This window comes from Pteropus medius, unplaced genomic scaffold (assembly GCF_902729225.1).
Source record: "Pteropus medius unplaced genomic scaffold, Ma_sr-lr_union100, whole genome shotgun sequence".
NCBI classification, from domain to species: domain Eukaryota; kingdom Metazoa; phylum Chordata; class Mammalia; order Chiroptera; family Pteropodidae; genus Pteropus; species Pteropus medius.
Genome location: NW_024345599.1, coordinates 663,728 through 680,662, shown reverse-complemented (window position 1 = coordinate 680,662; position 16,935 = coordinate 663,728). Strand labels below are relative to the sequence as shown.

General features: G+C 35.1%; 2 protein-coding genes across 9 annotated transcripts in view; both read right to left on the bottom strand.

Annotated features, from left to right (window-relative positions):
• Positions 1-16,935, bottom strand: part of NOX1 (NADPH oxidase 1) — a 172,318-nt gene that overhangs the window by 75,515 nt on the left and 79,868 nt on the right. The gene's annotated exons all lie outside the window — the stretch shown is intronic.
• Positions 1-16,935, bottom strand: part of XKRX (XK related X-linked) — a 118,829-nt gene that overhangs the window by 26,434 nt on the left and 75,460 nt on the right. The window lies entirely within an intron of this gene.

Sequence of the window (16,935 nt, the reverse complement as noted above, 5' to 3'; positions counted from 1 at the left end):
TCTGGTAGATTTTCAAGGTCTTAATAGCCTGGGGAATTTAAATCCAATTAACAAGTAATTGAGAAAAAAGTAACCACAGTAGGTCAGGGAGAGCAGGAAACATGTACTGCCTTTCATTTTCAAGAACTCTATTGTTTTCTCCTAAATATCCTGTAGGTCCTTAACATTAATACCTGTGTTGGTCAGAACTCAGAATTTTGATTTAAGCACTCTGACAATGGTCCATTTTAATTACACTGACCATTTATAGCTTTTATGTTCTCTGGGCTGGCTTTGTATCCTGAAGCTGCAGCCAAAACTAGTCAAACATGACAGAGAAGCGCTAGAGGAAGGAGTTCAGCTTTAGGTTGGAACAGTTACCTGCTTACTAGTGTTTCATGTTATTTATCCTGCTTACTGATACCCTTAAGCAGGTCAAACTCAACATTCCTGGCCAGTTGACGGAAGGTGAGGATGTAGGGGAAAAAAGCTTATAGCAACCTTGCCCCCTGCCTTCATGTAAAAGAGGTGGTTAACTCTGTTGATCATCCAAACTCACCGGGCTCCCATAATGTGTTTGAAGCTACACAAAGCCTAGTTACTGGCAACGGGAAGCTAAGTTAATAATCATGCTGACTCCAATTTGGAGTTTGAAGCCTCTATTGCTTAACAGGTTAAAGAATATGGAATCTCTGTACCTTCCTCTCAATTTTGCTGTGAACTTTAAACTACTCTAAAAGATAGTCTTGAAGAAGAAAGATGAAAGGAGAGGAGGAGGGGGAGGGGAGGAGGAGAAAAAGAGGAGAGAAAGAGGAGGCGAGGAAGAGGAGGAGGAAGAGAAGAATACTGGCTTCTGATCCTAAGTTCTGCAATGAACTCGGCCGGTGTGTGTGTGTGTGTGTGTGTGTGTGTGTGTGTGTGTGTGTGTGTGTACACAACATTTAGTGAGAAATTTTTAACTTTTATTATTTATGCATGTACCATAAACATTATAGGACACTGTTTTGTACTCTTATATTTTACATAAATGTAATTATACAAAATTTTATACAACTTTTTACCTCAACAATATGGTTTTGATACATTTTTGCTCTATTTCTATGCTGTTACATGAAATTATAATTCATTTTTACTGCTTTATGGAATTCCATCAGATGAATACACCATAATTTATATATTTATTCTATTGATGGTCATTTAGGGTCATTTAGGTTGTTTTCCATTTTTTACTGTTACAAACAAAATTCTTTAATGGATATCTGTACATGCATGTGTATTCTTATGCACACGTGGAACAGGTTCTCTTGATTAAAAATCCAAAAGTGGAATTACTTGGTCATAGGATATGCATAAAGTTCAGCTTTAGTAGATACTGCCAGTTTTCCAAAGTACTTGTACCAATTCACACTACCACCAAGAATTGATAAAAGTTCCAACTGATCCATGTCTTTATCAATACATAGTATCGTCCATCTTTGTCTTTTTTCATTTTAACCACTCTAATGGGTGTGTAGTGGTATCTCATTATAGTTTTAGTTTGAATTTCCCTGATGACTATTGAGATGGAGCACATTTCACAGGTTTATCATCTAATATATTTTCTTAAAGCAGATATTGCCAGGCACAAAAAAAGAAGAGGAAGAACACGGGGTCGGGGTGGGGGCATAGTAACTATAAAAAATAGTATAAACAAAGCCACTTTAAAATAGAATGGAGCTGTCATTCTAGAGGAACTGCTTTGTATGTCTTTATGCCTCAAACCTTTGGAATGTTAAAACAGGGCAAAATAACCTTTGGACTGGGCCTAAAACAACATTGTGTCCCAAAGAACTGTTTTTCAAAGATAACAAGAAAAGATGGGACTGATGATTACCAGACTGAAAAATTTTTTTAATTGTTTAGAATTAGCATCACTATGTTAGCTTATCTGCACCAATAGAAATACCTTCTTTCCCTTTCCCATAAATACCCATTGCCTTGGTCTCCAAATTGGAGCACCTTTTGGGCTTCTGCCTGAATCAGTACTTCTCAAACAGCTATTCTTTTTTCTTTTTTTTTAAATCTCAAATAAATGCTTATTGCTTCTCATTTTGTTCTTTTATTTTTAGGTTAACATGACTAAAGACTAGGAGTAGGAAGCAAACATTATAGAAAGGAGAGCCTAAGGGCATTAAATCAAACTTTCTGAGCAGACCAGTTTTTCTGAGAACTCGCTAAATATCCACAGATTCAGGAATATCTCCTGTGCAGCATCTACAGGTGCTGCAAAGGTGCATGTAAAAGTATATATAAAACATGTTCGAAGTCCAATCCTGAAAAAAAACCTCGCAGAGGTGGGTACTAGACTTTCTGGGGGATCGCTCTGTAAATTATATAAAAGTCTAACCACTACACTGTACACCTGAAGCTAATATAAAATAATATTGAATGTCAACTGTAATTGAAAAATGGAAAAATTTTTAAATTAAAAAAAAAAACTCCTGGCAGCAACCTGTGTCCAAGCTTTCTTTTCCACATTAACGGCAGCTCTAGCTGCTTCCTGGCATCTCTCTCTCATCAGGTTAAGTTCCTGACTGGCTTATAATGCTTGTCTCAAAAATAATAGCATTGGCTTTGCAGATTCCAGCTAGAAAGCCATATGATGACAATGTTAAAGAGCAAGTATGATTGACAAAATACAATTGTATATATTTAAGGAATACAACGTGATATTTTGATATACATATACATTGTGAAATAATTACTACAATCAAACTAACATATCTATCACCTCGCATAGTCACTTTTTTTGGTAAATGTTCTTTTTACCCAGCACCAATCAAACAGAACTTTCTACAGTAGTCAGGCTTCAGCAACATGGTTTAGAGTACTGCTTCTCAAACTTTCTTGTGCATGTGAAACCTTTGGAGATCTTATTAAAATGCATATTCTGATTCAGGAAGTGTGAGGTAAACACTGAGATTCTGCATTTTCTAACAAGCTCCCGGATGCTGCTGATCTGAGGACCATACTTTGAGTTTAGAACATGAGCTATGGAGTCAGACAGACCTGAATTTATAGCCCAGCTCTGCTTTCTCAGCTGTGAAATCTCTGAGAAGCTATTTAACCTCCCTGAGCCTCAGTCTCCTCATCTATAAAAAGAAAAAAAATAACTACTTCATAGGATTGTTATGGAGGTTAAGTGAAATAATACATGTAAAACATGTTTAGCACAGTGCATGGAAAAAGTAAGTAATAAATGCTAGCTACTATTAATATTCCATGAATTGGCACATCTATGATACTCTGAAGACCGAGGTTCAGAGGATTATCTGGAAGCACTGCAAGAGCCTAGATTAATCAGAGAGACAGATTGGATAATACTTAGTCATATTTTATGTTAGGCTTATTTTATTACACTCAGAGTCTTTGAGAATTGAGACATCATTTGTATTAGTCAGGGTCTCAGCAGGAAACAGATGGCATATTTGAATTAGCACAATTAGTGGAAAGTTTAACAAAAGCATTTACAAAGGTATGGACGGGGTGTATGAAAACTAAGAAAGATACAGAGTACAATAATTTGGGGTCTGTTACCACCACAATACCCAAAAGAATGAGGAGGAGGGAACAGGTACCAGAAAAAGGAAAATATGGTATAGGAAGTGACCCCCTGACAGGAGCTGTGACCTTTAGTTAAGGGACAGCAGCCAGCCTGAGGTGATGTCTGGCCAGGGATCTCTACTGCCCAAACCCTATCAGAAGCCAAGAAGGGAAGGGAACTCACTGATGTGATCTATATAGGTTAGCTTACCAAGGCGCAGATCAGGTTATAAAAGGGTACAGTGGATCTGGAGGGTTAAGCAGAAAACATCTGGTATACCATCTATGACACATATACTCAACCAAAATACTATCCAAACAAGAACACTGTATTCCTCTGACGAAGCCAAGAAAGAAAAGACTACTTTTTTGGACAAAGCGAAACTCAACTAGTTTATCACTAAATGAAGATCAATAAATTCCAGGGTATCTCTCTTTTGGATGTCCTATAATCATCCAAAATCCAGCTAAAACAATTCATTTTCCTCTACCACTACAACTCAGCTTTCCCATTTCTATCAATGGTAGCCTTTGTTGTGTCAATCTCTCAGCCTAAAACACCCTTTCATTTCCTCTCTACGTACTTAAATATTACGTATCCTTTAAGGTCTAACTTAAATACTTATCCAAACGGTCTTTCCCCAACTACTTTTAGCCTACACTGATTTCCTTTTTCTTTGAACACTTATTGCCAGTAATTTAGTTACTACTGTCAGGTATTGCTATTTAGCTGATTTGGGTATACACATCAGCACCCCAACTAGATACTATACTTCTTGAAGGTAGGAACTATATCTTAACTTTCTTTTTTTCTCCTTGTCAACACCAAGCATCTTGAGAATTAGTGAATATGACTACACAATAAACACTTGAAGAATAAAGGATAGGGAAAGAAGAGCAAGGGACCAAATTTCTGATCTCATTTTTCTGTAACGGCTTCTCAGAAAAGGCTTAACTCTCTGAGGACCTGCCTGGCCTCATGTAGAAAAATGTAGACAGGAAGGGACAGCGATGGCTCCCATCTATCCATCTGGTATTTTAAAAACACTCTTCTAAACAATCCTTGAGTTAAATAGAGAATCAAACAGAAATTACAAACTGTTTAGAAATGATCAGCAAGGAAATCAACACCCATCAAAACCCATGATATGCAGTGGTACCCATAAGAAAGTTGTAGCATTAATTTTGTTTATTTATTTCAATATATTTAAATTTATTTCAACTGATAATACACGTACTATTTTGATTGACAATAAATGAACTAAACAGTCAGCTTAAGAATACAGATAAAAAAACAACAAAATATACCCAAAGATTAATAAATATTTGTTCAAAATTAATGGCTGATTTATCACTAGTCCTCCCTCTTACGACATCCCTAGGTAGTCCACTTTTCCATTTCCACTCTTTAGTCTTCCTATGCTTGATTATTATTTGATCAACAATTACAAAATCAGTCAAGAATACAGAAGAACTGAACAATATCATCAACCAACATTTGTAAAACATTCCACCCACCAAGAGCAGAGCACTCTTTAAAAGAAGCCATGGAACATTTGCTAAGATAGATCATCTCCTGGATCATAAAATAAACCTGAAAATTTTTAAAAGAACCAAAATCATACAAAGTATATTCTCTGACCACAATGAAATCAAACTAGAAATCAATAACAGAAAATCAGCAGGAAAATCTCCAAACATTTGGAAATTAAGTAACTCATGTATAAATATACTATGGGTCAAATAAATCTCAAGAAAAAAATACATTGAACTGAATGAAAATGAAAATACAATATATCAAAAATTGCAGGATGCAACTAAAAGCAGTGCTGAAAGAAATTTATGGCACTAAATACTTACAATAGAAAAGACTGGAAAACTCTCAAACAAATAATCTATGCTCCCATCCTACCTTAAGAAACTAGAAAAACAACTGCAAAAACAGTAGCATATACTAAAAGCAAAGAGAAGGAAGGAAATAATAATAAGAGCAGAAATCAATAAAATTGAAAACAGAAAAACCATACAGAAAATGAATGAAACAAAAAAACTGTTTTGGGAATCAGTAAAACTGATAAACTTCTAGAAAGACAAAGAAAAAAGAGAAAAGACACAATTTACCAATACTGGGACTGAAAGAGTAGATAGCACCACAGAACGTGCATACATCAAAAAGATAAGGGAATATCATGAACAGCTCTGCACAGAGAGTTTTGACAACGTAGAAGAAATGGACCAATTCCTTGAAAAGCACAAATTGCCACAACTCATCCAATATGAAATAAATAATTTGAATAATTTGTAACTATTAAGGATGTTAAACTAATCATTCAAAAGCTACTGAAAGACAAATCTCCAGGCCCAGATGGTTTCACTAGAGAATTCTACCACACCATTTAAAGAATTAATACCAATTCTACACAATCTCTTTAAGAAAAGAGGAGGGATTCCAATTTATTTTATGAGACCAATATCATCTTGAGACCAAAATCAGAGAAGGCCAGCAGAATAAAAGAAAACTATAGTCTAATATCCCTCATAGACACAGATATAAAAATCCTCAACAAAATATTAACAAATAGTATCCAACAACATATGAAAATAATTATATACCACAACTAAGTGGGGTTTATTCCAGGGATACAAGGCTGGTTCAACATTTGAAAATCCATGTAATTCAACTATCAATGGGCTAAGTAAAGAAATATCATGTGATCATATCAAAAAATGTAGAAAAAACATCAGACTAAATTCATCATCCATTCATGATAAAAGTTCTCATCAAATTAGGAATTAAGATAACTTCATTAACCTCATAAAGAACATCCATACACACACACACACACGTTACCAATACTTTCACCACACACACACACACACACACACACACAAAACTAGAGCTTAACATCATATATCATTCTAAGGTCAAAAGACTATGCTTTCATAAACAAGGCAAAGATGTCTGCTCTCATCACTGCTATTCAACATAGTATTGAACATTCTAACCAGCTCAATAAGGCAATAAAAATAAATAAAAGGAAGAAATATTAGAAAGGTAGAAATAAAACTATCCCTATTTACAGATGACATGATTGTATATGTAGAAACTCTCAAGGTATACACACGTATACACAGACACAGAAAAAAACTACTGATACTACACATAACAAATTAGATAAATCTAAAGGGTTTATGTTAAGTAAAAAAGCCAATCTCAAAAGGTTACATACTGTATGATTCCATTTATATAACATTCTCAATATATAAAATTATAGAAATGGGAAACAGTGGTTGCTAAAATTTAGAGACATGAAAGGAGAGATGATTGTGACTATAAAGGGGTACCAAGAAGAATCTTTGTGGTTCCAGAACAGTTCTATATCTTTATTATAATGGTGGTTACACAAATCTATGCATGTGTTAAAACTGCACAGAATTTTCAGAAAACTGGAAATCCACCTGCAAAAGAATGAAGTTGGACACCTACTTCATACCATATATAAAATTAATTTAAAATGGCTTAAAGACAGAAGTGTAAGGGATAAAATTATAAAACTCATTGAAGAAAACAGGCATAAATCTTCATGAACTTGGATTAGGGATTGGTTTCTTAGATATGACACCAAAAGCACAAGCAACAAAAAGAAAAACAGATAAATTATACTTTATTAAATTTAAAAATGTGTGCTGGAAAAGACACCATCAAGAGAGTGAAAATAAAACTCATATGATGGAAGAAAAGTTTTACAAATTATATATCTTAAACAAGACTTCAATCCAGAATGCCAATAACTCTTACAACCCAATAATAAAAAGACAAATAACCAAATTTTTTCAATGGACAAAGATTTGAATAGTTTTCTTTCCAATGATATACAAATGGCCAATAAGCATATGGAAAGATGCCCAACATCCTTAGACATCAGGGAAATACAAACTAAAACCACAATGAAATACCCCTTTACACTCACTAGGATGGGTATAATAAGGAGGACAGATAATAAAAAGTGTTGGTAAGGATGTGGCAAAATTGGAACCCTCAAACACTGATGGTGTTCAAACTTGTTATCAACTTAAAATAGACTATTTTAAGTTGTTTTATGTAAGCCTCATGATAACTACAAAGCAAAAACTTATAGTACATACACAAACAATAAAGAGAAAGAAATCTACCACTACAGAAAATCATCAAATCACAAAAGAAGAAAGCAAGAGAAGAAGCAGGGGAACTACAAATCAGCCAGAAAACAATGAACGAAATGGTAATAAGTGCATAACTATCAAGAAATAATTTAAATATAAATGAACTAAATTCTCCAATCAAAAGACATAGATAAGGTGGCTGAATGCACTAAAAAAAAAAAATAAAAATAAAAATAAAACAAGACCCACATCTATATGCTGCCTACAAGAGACTCACTTCAAATGTAAGGACACACACAGAGTGAAATTGAAGGGATTGGAAAAGATATTCCATGAAAATGAAAACCAAAAGTAAGTTGGGGTAGCAATAATAGTAGGGGTCTTTAATACTCCAGTTTCACCAATGGTTAGATGATCCAGACAGAAAATCAAAAAGGAAAGATTAGCCTTAAAAGGCAGTTTAGATCAAATGCATATAACAGACACATATAGAACATTCCATCCAGAATACACAGTCTTCTTAAGCTCACATAGAACATTCTTCAGGAAAGATCATTCTCCACAAAACAAGTCTTAATAAATTTAAGAAGACTGAAATTATATAAAGCATCTTTTCTAACCACAATGGAATTAAACTAGAAATCAATTACAAGACAAAAACTGGAAAATTCACAAATACATGGAGATTAAACAACATGCTACTGAACAACAAATGGGGCAAAGAAGATATTAAAAGCAAACTAAAAAAATACCTTAAGACAAATGAAAATGGAAATACAACAGACTAAAATTTAGGGAATGCAGCAAAATGTTCTAAAATTGATTGCAGTGATGGATGCACAACTCTGAACACACTAAAAACCATTGAACTGTACATTTTAAATGAGAGAATAATATTATGTCTCAATAAAGCTATTATTTTTTTTAATGCATAGAACTGTACACACACCAAAGAGTGCATGTAAAACTGGTGAAATCTGAGTAAGGTTTGTGTATTTTATCAATGTCAGTTTCATGGTTCTAATATTATACTATAGTTATGTAAGCTTTTACCAGTAATAATAGCAAAAACCAGGTTAAAAGTACATACGACCTCCTTGTACTATTTTTACAACTTTCTATGACTCTATAATTATTTCAAAACAAAAAGTAAAAAACACAAAAACAAAACAAACAAAAGAATCCTCCTGCATATGAATACTTACTCTAGCTCTATTCATTATTGCCAAAATTGGAAATAATCCAAATTTCCTTCAAAAGATAGAAGAAATACATTGTGGTACATCCATACAATAGAATACAATTCAGCAATAAAAAGAAAACAACTGTTTATATACACAACTTGTACAAATTTCAAAGGCATTAAGCTGAGGTAAAAAAAAGCCAGTTGTAAAAGGTTATATACTGTATAATTCCATTTGTATAATATTCTTGAAATGACAAACTGTAATAACAGAGAATATATTATTAGTGGCCAGAAGGTAGGAGAGTGTGGAAAGGGTAAGGGGAGAGGTGTAACTATAAAGGGATTGCAAGATGCAGTTTTGGGGGGGTGATAGAACTGTAAATAGATTATGGTGGTAGATACATGAACCTATGTGTGTTAAAACTGTTATAGATGTGCTTTTTAAGAGTCTATTTTAATGTATGATCATTTTTAAAAGGAGAGATTTTTTAAAAAGAAATGGAGGGTAAATCTGTGGATTAAACAAAATGTTAAAACATCACATTTTTGGTATCTTTGGAAACATGGCGTAATGAGTGACGTTCTCAGATCTCTCTCCTTGAAACAATAAGCTGGATAATTAAAACTCAACAAAAAAAACACCCAAACTGCACACCAGCACGTCTGAGCGTGGGATCTGCGCATAAGAGCTACCACAGGTCAGAACCCCGAGTGTCAGGTAGTGGACTGGGACAAATAAAGAAGCTTCCTCTTGCAGCCGGCAGAGCTCCCTGCAGGAGGAGATGGAGGGGAGAAAGAGTGGTGAGTTTGTGTGGAGAGTTCCCTGAACATTCCTGACTGGGATAGCTGTGAGATCCCCATGGCTGGCTGGCTGCAGGGCCTAGTCATCAGGGAAGAAACAAGAGAAGCAGGACGGGACTGCAGAACAACAGCTGATTTTTGCCAAGGCTGAGCTGCAGCCCCCAACCTCCAACCCAGAGGGACCTTCCCCACATACCCTCGGAGACTGATCACCGCGGAGCCCCAAGGGAATCTGAGCAAACATTACCCAGACTGTCGCTGACACTGACATGAACTGAAACTGAAGGTAGTGAGCATGATTAAATATCTACGAGAAAATTTAAAAAGCAGTACTAAGACTTTATATAAAGCAGGGATCCAAGAGGCTTAGATGCCACCTACTGGAAACCAAAAGAAAAGCACCTTCTCTGCAACAGGCTAAAGAGAGACCTTTATATAATAAATCTTCTTTATGGTAAAACAGCAGAATACACCACCATTAATGCCCAGGCGAAGAAACAGTCAATTGAACACCATGAAAAGCCAAGGTGACAAGGCATCTCAGAAAGAAAGAGAAAAATCTCCAGAAAATAAGCTTACAGACATAGAAATATGCAACACAAATGACAGAGAATTCAGGATGGGACTTCTGAAAAAACTCAATGAGATCCAAAACAACTCAAACCAACAAGTTGAGGATTTGAAAACACAAGTAGATGAGCAGAGTAAGCAGACTGATACCCTCAAAAAAAATCAAATAGAACTTCTGGAGATGAAGAACACACTGCAAGAGTTGAAAAAAGAAATAGCAAGCTTGAGAAAGAGTCGACCAAATGGAAGAAAAGATCAGTGATATTGAAGACAGAAATCTGGAAAAAGATCAGAAGGAAGAAGAGAGAAACCAAAGAATGAAAAATAGTAAAAGAGAAATACAAGAACTAGCTATTAGCAACAAGAGAGGAAACGTAAGAATTATGGGCATTACTGAAGGCGAGGAAAAGGGGCAGGGATTAGAAAGCATTTTCAGACAAATAGTTGACGAGAATTTCCAAAATCTAAGGATTAATAAGCTGGAGCTTGGAATTCAAGAAGTCAACAGAACACCCAATACTCTCAACCCAAAAAGGCCTTCACCAAGACACATTGTATTAAAATGATCAAAAATCAATGACAAAGACAGAATTCTCAAGGCAGCTGGGTAGAAAAAAATGGTAACTTATAAAGGTAAACCCATTAGATTATCCTCGGATTTCTCAGCGCAAATTTTACAAGCCAGAAAAGAATGGAATGAAATATATAAACTATCAAGTGAAAGGAACTACCAGCCTAGAATAATGTATCCAGCTAAGCTCTCAGTTAGATATGAAGGAGAAATTAAGACTTTTCCAGACATACAAAAATTGAGGGAATTCTCCACTGTGAAGCCTGCACTACAGGACACACTGAAAAGGGTCAGCTCAACTAAAACAAAATTACAAAAAAAAAATACATAATTAGGAGTAAAGTGACTATCAGACAAAGAGAAGCAGAGGAGTGCAACTCTTACTAAGAACAGGACATTATAAGTTTAAATAAAAAGATAATTGTTATAACAAGATAGTAATGAACGTTCAGCATATGGAGGAACAATTTGAGATAACTGACTGAAAAGGGGGGGATTCAAAGATCTAAATTCATAAAGGGGAATAAAAATAAGGCACGTGCAGAAGAAAATGGACGACTGTATATATATATATATAACATATATAATATGTAATATACATAATATATAACATATGTAACATGTAATATATAAAATACATAATATATGTGATATATAATATATAATAAATAACATATATATTAAATATTATATATTACATATGTATATAATATGTAATATATAATATATTATATATAATATATTGTATATATGTAACTATCCTTAACATATTCGTAATGGTAACCACACACCAAAGATTCAGAACTGAAGTATATAACATTAAACAAGAAGGATCAGAGGGAAAACCCACAAAAGCCAACTAAAATAAAGAAAACAGAAGCACAAGGACAAGGAAACAATGGAAACACCAAGATACCAGAAAGCAAAAGATAAAATGGCTATAAGAAGACCTCATATTTCAATATCACCCTAAATGTAAATGGACTGAACTCACCAATAAAAAGGCACAGAGCTGCAGAATGGATCAAAAAACAAAACCCAACCATGTGCTGCCTCCAGGAGACACATCTCGGTTCCAAAGACAAATATACACTCAGAGTGAAAAGGTGGAAAATGATATTTCAAACACATGGAATTCAGAGAAAAGCAGGAGTAGCGGTACTAATATCAGATGAAATAGACTTCGAAATACACAAGGTAAAGAAAGATACTAAGGGACACTTCATAATGATAAAGGGAATCATGGACCAAGAAGACATAACACTTATTAATATCTATGCTCCCAGTCAGGGAGCCCCGAAATATGCAATTACTAATATTTCCTAATATTACTAATTATTAATATCTATGCTCCCTGACTGGGAGCCCCGAAAAAAGCAATTACTAACAGAACTAAAGGGAGAAACAGACCACAAAACGATCGGAGTAGGGGACCTAAATACCCCACTGTCAGTATGGTCAGTTCATCCAAATAGAAAATCAATAAGGAAATAACATCCTTAAATGACACCTGAGACCAACTGGACATAATTGACATTTATATAGCCCTTCATCCCTAAACAGCTGCTTATAAATTCTTCTCCAATACACATGGAACATTCTCAAGAATCGACCACATCCTGGGACACAGAGATAGCCTCAACAAATATAAGAGGGTTGAAATCATACCAACTATATTCTCTGATCATAATGCTTTGAAACTAGAGATCAACTGCAAAAGAAAGCAGGAAGAACCACAAATCTATAGAGATTAAACAACATGCTAATGAGGAAGAACTGGGTCAGAGAAGAAATAGGAAGAGAGATCAAGAGATACATAGAAACAAATGATAATGATAGTACAACTTATAAAAACTTATGGGCCACGGCAAAGGTGGCCATAAGAAGAAAGTTGCTATCATTACAGGCCTAGCTCCAAAAACAAGAATGAGCCCAAATAAACAACCTAACACTTCATATTAAGAAACTAGAAAAAAAAAAAGAACAAATGAGGCCTTAAGTCAGCAGACGGAAAGAAATAATCAAAATTAGAGCAGAAATAAATGAAATTGAAAAGAAAACAAACAAAATAAGATAGAAAAAATAAATGCAATAAAGAGCTGGTTCTTTGAGAAGGTTAATAAAATGACAAACCCCTGGCTAGATTCACTAAAGAAAAAAGAGAAAGGACAAAAATAAACAAAATCAGGGATGAAAGAGGGGAAATTATGACAGACACTGCAGAAATACAAAGGATCATACAAGAATACTATGAAAAAGTATATAACACCAAATTTAAAAACATAGAAGAAATGGTCCAGTACTTAGAAAAATATAACCTTCCTAGACTGAATTAAGAAGAACTGGAACATCTAAATAGACCGATCAGCAGTACGGAAATTGAAACAATCATCAAAAACCTACCAAAAAGTCAAAGTCCAGGACCAGATGGCTTCACCAGTGAATTCTATTAAACCTTCAAAGAAGATTTAATACCCATTCTCCTCCCACTCTTCCAAAAAATCAAAGAGGAGGCAATGCTTCCCAATTCATTTTATGAAGCCAATATTACTCTGATACCAAAAACTGGTAAGGATAACACACACAAAAAAGAAAACTACAGACCAATCTCTCTCATGAACACAAATGCAAAAATCTTAAATAAGATACTAGTGAACCAAATACAGCAACATCATAAAAAGATTATACACCATGATCAAGTGGGCTTCATCCCAGAGGCACAGGGATGGATCAACATATGCAAATTGATTCATGTGATACACCACATAAACAAATTAAAAAATAAGAATCATATGATCATATCAGTAGATACTGAAAAAGCCTTTGACAAGATACAGCGACCCTTTATGATCAAAACACTTAACAAAATCGGTATGGAAGGAAAATACCTTAACATAATAAAGGCCATCTATGACAAAACCTCAGCCAACATTATACTTAATGGTGAAAACCTAAAAACCTTCCCTCTAAGATCAGGAACAAGACAAGGCTGTCCACTACCACCACTGTTATTCAGTATAACATTGGTGATCCTAGCGAGTGCAATTGGACAAGAGAAAGATATAAAAGGCATCCAAATAGGAAACAAAGAAGTCAAACTGTCACTATTTGTGGGTAACATGATTCTCTATATAGAAAACCCTAAAGACTCCACAAGAACACTACTAGAAACAATAAGCAAATACAGTCAAGTCTCTGGATATAAAATCAACGTTCAAAAATCCACAGCATTCCTATACTCTAATAATGAAGCATTGGAAAAGAGAAGTGGAAAAAAGAATTCCTTTTGAGACTGCAACAAAAAAAAATAAAATACCCAGGAATAAATTTAACAAAACAAGTGAAGGACCTATATAATGAAAACTAAGACCCTATTAAAAGAAATCAAAGAAGATACAAAGAAATGGAAAGATATTCCGTTTTCTTGGATTGGAAGAATCAACATAGTTAAAATGACCATATTACCTAAAGCATTATACAGATTCAATGCAATCCCCAGCAAAATCTCATCGGAATTTTTTTTAAAGAAATAAAATAAAAAATCATCAGATTTATATGGAAGCACAAAAGACCCCGAAATGCCAAAGCCATCCTGAGAAAAAAGAACGAGGCTGGAGGCATCACTCTGCCAGACTTCTAATTATACTAGAAAGGACAGTAATCAAAACAACATGGTACTGGCAGCAAAACAAACACAAGGACCAGTGGAACAGAATTGAGAGTCCAGAAGTAAACCCATATTTATATGGGCAAATAATTTTTGACAAAGAAGACAAAAACATACAGTGGAGAAAGGAACGCTTCTTCAATAAATGGTGCTGAGAAACCGGAAAACCACCTGCAAAAGAATGAAAACAGACTGTTGTCTATCACCACACACCAAAATTAACACCAAATGGATTAAGGATCTGAATATAAGACCTGAAAACATAAAATGCATAAAAGAAAACATAGGAATTAAACTCAAGGACCTTGGACTTAAAGAGGACTTTATGAATTTGACCTCAAAAGCAAGGGAAGTAAAAGCTAAAATAAATGAATGGCACTACATCAAACTAAAAAGCTTCTGCTCAGCAAAAGAAATCGTCAACAAGGTAGAGTCAACCATCCGAGTGGGAAAATATATTTGCAAGCAATGCCTCCAATAAGGGCCTTATATCCAAAATATACAAAGAACTCATACAACTCAATAACAACCAAAAACAAATGATCCAATTAAAAAATGGGCAGAGGACTTGAACAAACACTTCTCCCTAGATGATATACAAATGGCCAGCAAATATTTGAAAAGATGCGCAACATCACTAGCTATTAGGGAAATGCAAATCAAAACCAAAATGGGGTACCATCTCACACCTGTTCGAATAGCCGTTATCAACAGGACAAGTAATAACAAGTGTTGGAGGGGATGTGGAGGAAAAGGAATCCTCATACACTGCTAGTGGGACTGCAAATTAATTCAGCCACTATGGAAAACAGTATGGAGGTTCCTCAAAAAATGAAGAATTGATCTATCATATGATCCAGCAGTCCCTCTACTGAGTATTTACCTGAAAGACTTGAAAACCCATTTCCACAAAGATATTTGCACAGCGATATTCATAGCAGCATTATTCACAGTGGCCAGGACATGGAAGCAACCAAAGTGTCCTGCAATAGATGACTGGATAAAGAACCTGTGGTACATATATACAATGGAATATTACTCAGCCATAAGAAGAGGTGAAATACTGCTATTTGCGATGAAATGGATGGACATGGAGATAATCATGCTAGGCGAAATACGCCAGACAGAAAAAGTTGAAAATCACATGATATCACTTATATGTGGGATATAAACCTAAAAGCAACAAATGAACAGGACAAACAAACAGATACTCATGGACATGGACTATAGGCTAGTGGTTATCAGAGAACTATAGACTAGTGGTTACTAGTGGAGTGGGGGAGGAGGGTGGCGGTAGATGGAGTAAAGGGGGTCAAATATAGAGGGGTAGGGATAGGGTGAAGTGGGCAAAGGGGATTAGATATATATGGTAGCTGAAGGAAACTGGACTTTGGGTATTAAACACACAATAGAATATACAGTTGTGAAATGATAATGTACACCTGAAAATTATATAATTGTATTAACCAATGTTACCCCAATAAACTTAATTAAAATTTTTTTTTTAAATCACATTTTTTAAAATCGGTAATACTACAGTGTATAAATGACATCAGCACAATGGCAGAGTAGGCAGCTCCACAGAAACATTGAAAAACAGAAACTGTCAGAATCAATTTTGTCAGAACTCTGGAAAACAATCAAAGGTTTACAGCAACCAAGTGAACACTGAATCAAAATAAAGGGAACTCTTAAATGGCAAGAAACATTTGTGGTGTTTTTACTTGCCTTTGTTCCACCCCCTCCCCAAATCAGTGGTGGTCTTAAGATGGCAGTCTGCATTTCCAGTGCGGGACCCTGGACATTGGTTCTAAAAAGTGCAGAGTAGACCTTATTTGCAAATTATTGTCTACGTCTGTTCTAACTTGTCTGGGGGCCACCTGAAGGACTGGTGCAGGGTTCTAGTCTCTGTTTCACATGACTCAGAACTCATTCAGGGCAGAAAAGTGATGAGCATTGCTCAAAAATGTTGTAAGGCAAACAAAAACCTGTGGCTGCCTGGGGTTAAGATAATGGTTGAGCAATACAATATACCACCTTAAAGACCGGGACGAAAATAGAGGGAGAAAACTCCATTGAAAAATTAGAGCATTCAAAAGTGCCTGTGTATACTGGGGAATTTAGAAAGCCACATGCATATCCAGGGAAAAATGCATGCTCAGAAAATTCCTGAGAAGACCTTAAGCTTTCACCTCTGGCTGATCTTCGGCAGGAAGTGAAGGCTAAGGCTGAGTTGTAAACAGACTGGATAAGGACTGAAGGAGTCCTCCAGCACAGAGCCAATCTGGAAAGACTAGAAGAGGAAAGTTTTTGATTGTTTGTTTTAGTTCCTGGTGTTCCAAGAAATCTCTTCAAAACACTAGCTGAGAACAAGCTGAAAAACAGAAACTTCAGTGACAACACATAACATGGAATATAGTTTTTCCAAAAATAGTT